The sequence below is a fragment of the Puma concolor genome, chromosome A2 (genome assembly GCF_028749965.1).
Source record: "Puma concolor isolate L17-30 chromosome A2, mPumCon1.1.hap2, whole genome shotgun sequence".
NCBI classification, from domain to species: Eukaryota; Metazoa; Chordata; class Mammalia; order Carnivora; family Felidae; genus Puma; species Puma concolor.
Window position 1 is genome coordinate 70,419,729 of NC_141668.1, and position 5,535 is coordinate 70,425,263.

General features: G+C 37.9%; 1 pseudogene; it reads right to left on the minus strand.

The window, feature by feature from the left end:
* Positions 1 to 679: 679 nt before the first annotated feature.
* Positions 680 to 2,343, minus strand: LOC112866336 (small ribosomal subunit protein uS5 pseudogene; annotated as a pseudogene).
* Positions 2,344 to 5,535: the final 3,192 nt, after the last annotated feature.

Here is a 5,535-nt window from a genome sequence, read left to right on the forward strand (position 1 = left end):
CATTTTGGAACTGGATAGCAATGATAGTTGCAAAACTGAATATACCAAAACCCTGGAGTTGCACCCTTTAAAATGGTGAATTTCATGGTTTGTGAGGTAGGTATATGAAATATCCACACTTTAAGGTAAAGAAACAATGGTTCAAAAATGCTGAGGACTTTATTAGACTAATGGTTCTCAAAATGTGGTTTGCAAATCAGCAGCATCAAAATCACCTGGAAGCTTGTTAGCAATGCACATTCTCAGGTTACTCCCCAGGTCAAAGGAGTCAGAACTTTCGGAGGAGGAGCTCAGCAATCTGCGTTTTAACCAGCTCTGCAGGTAATTCTGATGACACTCAGGATTGAGAGTCACTGGGTTAGTTATAGCTTTAAAGCCATATTGCTCTCCTGGTCACTAGATGTATAGCCTTTGGCAAGTTTCTTGACCTTTCAGTGCCTCAAATTATTCATCCAGAGAAATCGTTCTTCACAGGGTTATTATGAGGATAAATGTTTAAACACAAGTAACTTGCTTGGAAGAGAGTTTGCCACTCAATGAGCTGAGTACTCAATAAGAATCAGCTTCTGTTATGTAACAGTACGGAGCTGATATAGGAAACAAATGTAGATCCCCTCACTTGGGGAAACTGAGTCACAGATATAAGTTTTCTAGTAGCCACATAAAAAAAGTAAAAAGAAATGATAAATTAATAACATATTTTATTTAACTCAATGTGTTAAAAATATTAGCATTTCAATATGTAATCAACACAAAGTTTTTGGATAGCTTACACTTTCTTTTTCAAACTGAGCCATCAAAATCCAGTGTGTTTTATACTTAGAGCACGTCTCAATCTGAACTAGCCACATTTCAATTGCTCAGTAGTTACCTGTGGCTGGTGGCTGGTGTACTGGACAACACAGCTCTTACTCAAATGCTATGCTCTTTTCCTTACCTAAAGTTCCTAAAAAAAATTCAGCATGTAGTCTTTGAGGATATTCAAAGAGTGGAATGATGAGGTGGGGACAAGCACAGAGCATCCTTTACTTACATATTCCATCTTAAAAGGTGATGTTGGGTTGCAGATGAGCTTTGAATCCATGTCCTCAATTGCATATTATTACACAGGAATTATCTGGTGAACTGCCTGAGAAGATTTTTTTTTAAGCTTTAATTCACTTTATTTTTCTTACAGCTGAAGCCTGGGTCCTCTGCATGGAGACTCTGGTGTGGATCTTTACAAGATGGTCAATAAATTCCTGATAAGGAGACTTGGTGAACACAGTCTCTTTCCAGAGGTCAGGGGTAGGTCTTGGAAATGGCATCAAAAGTGGCCTTGGCAAGGTTGCCCAGGGTGGCAGTGCAGCCCCTCGCTGAGGTATAGCAGTCGTCCATACCGGCCATCATCAGTAGCTTCTTCGGCACAGGGGCTGAGACAATGCCAGTGCCTCGGGGGGCAAGGATGAGGCACACGAGCAGAGACCCACAGTGGTCATGGGACAGTGTGGGGCTTGCTGATCTTGTTCCCTGAGTAGCCTCCTTGCACAAGGACAATGGAAAGCTTGGCCACGATGATGGCCCCACAGATGGCAGTGGCTACCTCCTCGGAGCAGTTAACACCCAGACCGATGTGTCCATTGTAATCTCTGATAGCAACAAATGCCGTGAACCTGATCAGGTGGCCAGCATGGGTCTGCTTTTGCACAGGTATAATCTTCAATACCTCATCCTTGAGGGATGCCCCCAGGAAAAAGTCAATGATTGATGGGCAGGGAGAAGACAGAGATTTCCTCCAGGGAATTGATCTTCATGTCCTTGACCAGGTAGCCCAGCTTGGTAATGGGGATCCACTCCTTGTCCTCCTTGAGGAGAATCTTACTGGAATAAAATAGTAGACTGCAGGCCTTTGCGTATTGTTTGTTCTTGTTCATTCTTGTATCCGTAGAATCTAGAAAACTTGCTAGGCACATTGCAGGCACTCAGCACACTTTTTTCAATTAATGAATGAACATTGAGAGTGATTTTCTAACTTAACTTTTAATTTTATTACAATTTTTTTCAAATATCTGAAAACATCTAATAATTCCTTTCATATTGTCTTTACTTCTCAAAAGCAAAATCCACTTTTTGTCTTCTAAATTGATTTATGCTTTTCCTTATGTTTAAATATTTATCAAGTCCCTAGTAAAGATTAGATTTCAAGAACATGAGCCTGTAACAGAATTGCCAATATTAAGGGTTTATTTTCTGTGACAGAAGACATAGTTCATATATGTGCAAATATCGTACAAAGATCACAAATGCAATTTTGTTTGGATTTTTTTATTGCTGGTCTAAGAATAAATGGAAGCAAATATCCAGAGTTTCAATATTGATGAGTCTTCCTCATTCTCAGTAGCAGTAATTATAGGACATACTTTTACATTAAGGGCCCACATCCCTGGATAATGCTGACATTAGTAAAACTTACAGACTTAAGTAACCTGAGGAAACACTATTGATATATGGGTGGAATGGTTTCCTAGGAAATTTGATACCTGGAATGAATTAGTTTCTTACTGAGTTCCTAGAATCCTAGAAGCAAGATATTGTGGGTAGTTAACTCAGATGGAGTAAAAGACAAGGTCCTGTTAACAACCTAGGCTTCCTTGACTCACTCTATGGTTTTCTTTATGCTCACTCCCCTCCAGCCACACTAGCCGCCTTCCTGTTCCTCAGACACACCAGGTTTGCTCTGACTTTCCTCCTATCCTTAATGTTCTTCCCCCCAAATTCACCTGGCTACCTCCTTTCACTTCCAGTCTTGCTCAGATGTCTCTCCTCCATGAGTTCTACCCCAGTTGCATTATTAAATACAGTCACCTGCTGGGATTCCACCCCCTGTCCCTCATCTTTTTACCCCACTTAGCACTCATTACTCCTTATGATACACCATCCTGTGTTGTTTATTGTTCATTGTGCTAGAATGTAAGTTTCACAAGAACAGAGATCTTGTCTGTTTTGTTCACTGATGTACCCTACCCTAGAGTAGTGGTTGGCTTACAGCAGGCACTCCACAAATCTTTGTTGAATGAATAGTTCACTCATAGACCAGATTCTTTAACAGATTTCTTTTCCTTTTCACTTTTTTAGCCTGCTCTAGTATTAAGATCAGCTGGAAGGTTTTGCAAGCCTAACTGTGAAGCTGAACTCTCCCAGCCTTCTAGTTGGGCTTGCTCCCTGAAGGGTCCTGTCTCTGGAATTCATTTCTCTGGGCAGGTTGCCAGGAGCCTGAATTTGTCGTCTTTAGTGTATGATGCAAGATTTAGGGTTTTTGTTTTTCTTTTTGGAGGGGCGTGTTTCAATTTTGGCTAACTTTATTGTTTTGTCTGGAGTTTTATTCTTGTGTTGAGTTTTGTTTGTCTGGGTTGATCAAGCAATTTAGCAACTATTCTTCACAGAGCTATGGAATACTAGAAATTAGAGCTGAAAAATACCTCATGGTTGATCCAGTCCATCCCCCTTGCCATTGAAGTCTTGCTCTGCACAATACAATGTCCACGGCTTTGTTCAATGAGGTTTTAAATGTCCTCAGAGATTCCTTTGGGCACCCACTCAACTAACCTAATAACTCTCAACAACTAACAAAAATTCCTAGTGTATGTCTAAACTCTCCCTTTCTATTTTCATTTTATTTCTATGTGTCCAAGATGTCAAGCCTTTTCCCTTGTGGGATTTTATATCTTTCAAAGAAGTGTGGACTTATATTTCTGCTATATCAGTTCTTTAGCCAACTATGCATGCATTCCTACCTTCATTCTCTTCAATTTTGGTTTTGCTTAGTGAATTCTTTCAAACTCCTTACCTTTTTATTTAGTATGTGTAGTTTTACTAGTCATCCATTGAATGACTGTAACATAATGCTTTTCCTTCTGAAACCTTGAGACAAAGCACTGCCATCTACCATAAGGAATTGCAAATATATCCAATTTGCTGCCATAATCAACCTAGGGTGTTTTTATTTTATTCATCAGACTATTAAACAAGTTCTATGCAATGCTCTTCCCTTGACTTTAAAATTTTGATGATAATTGTGTAATATCAGACATCTCACTTAAGCTCTTTGTACTTTTGTTTTTCCATCTGCAAAAGGAGAGAATATTGGCTTCAGCCTGCTTTGCTGTAATCTTATGAAAATAAAGATGTTATATTAGGGCTAAAGAGAGATCTTTCAGAGATAAAAACCTTTCACTTCCTAGCTTTCAGAATCACATGGAATAAATTATTGTCAATACTATGAAGTTCAAATGGCACTCTTTTTTTTCTGGTTTATAGTAATTTATGCTAGATCAATGCAGCTCAAACTAATTGTGGTAAAGGGCAGCTTTCAAAAATTTTCAAATGCCATGGACTGATTTTTTCAAAATACAAAATCACAGGGTTCGATGAAATAGGAAGAGTCAGTTTTTATATTTATCTTTTCCCAAATGGGCAATGGTTCACGGACCCTACTTTTAGTAGCCCTAACCATCATTGTCCTCACTTTCAGATTCGGATACTTTATAAGTATTTCTCTTATGAAGATTAACATAGTACTTGCTTTTACCTTTCAGCTTGTTTTCTGCTTCACTTGAAAATCAACTTTTAGAAAAAAGAGCCAATTAATCATTTCCCCAAAATATTTGGTTACATGTTTCCCATTTATTAATCTTCACTTTTTTTGAAGTGTAATAATCCCTAATTTATTTCATAAAATCAAATCTGAATGAAAAATATGTTTATGAAAGAAAAATACATCTCTTGGAGTTTACACCAAGTCAGCATCTTACAGGATAGTCTCTTGGTCACACAATGCCAGTTGCTTCACTGCTCAAACTGTCACTAGTCTCTAGCAATCCTGACCACGGCCAGGGCAACACTGTTGACAGCAGAAAACCACCAGACCAAGAAGGTAAAAAACAATCTCGCTTATTCCACTTTGTCTGGCACTCTGCCATCAACCTGCACTTTTTGGATTTAAGACGCAGATTATATGTCACCAATAACTGGAGTAGCTATTACATAAGCTGGTTATAAGATGCCATGTGCTTTCAACCGGCATCTTTTATAGTTTGGGCATAACAAAAATTTAGTTTTAGCACTCTTTTCTGAAATAGGCTTCTCTTATTTTTAGTGGGTTTTAATTACTTTGAGAGGGAATTAAATAAAAATATACTGAAATATCATTTCTCCAGGGAATTAAAAAAATAAAGTTTATGGGAAAACATGAAATGTAAGGAAATATTAAATATAGTAAACTGCACAAATGTAACATAAGTTACACATTTTTATGATCTAAAAATCTATTCCAAGAAAAAGAAAAAATGAAACTTGAAGACTTATGAGCTTGTTTCAAAAAACACTAAAAATAAGTTCCAGCTGGTGTGAGAACATGGTAAAGGTATAACATGGTACTAGGATAAATAATAGCACAGGATGGGTGAGGCATTGGCAGAGGAAAACTTTAAATGCATAACATTTTATACTGCTTTTTAAAGGAATTTTTACAAAAGTAAGAAAGCATATATACACACA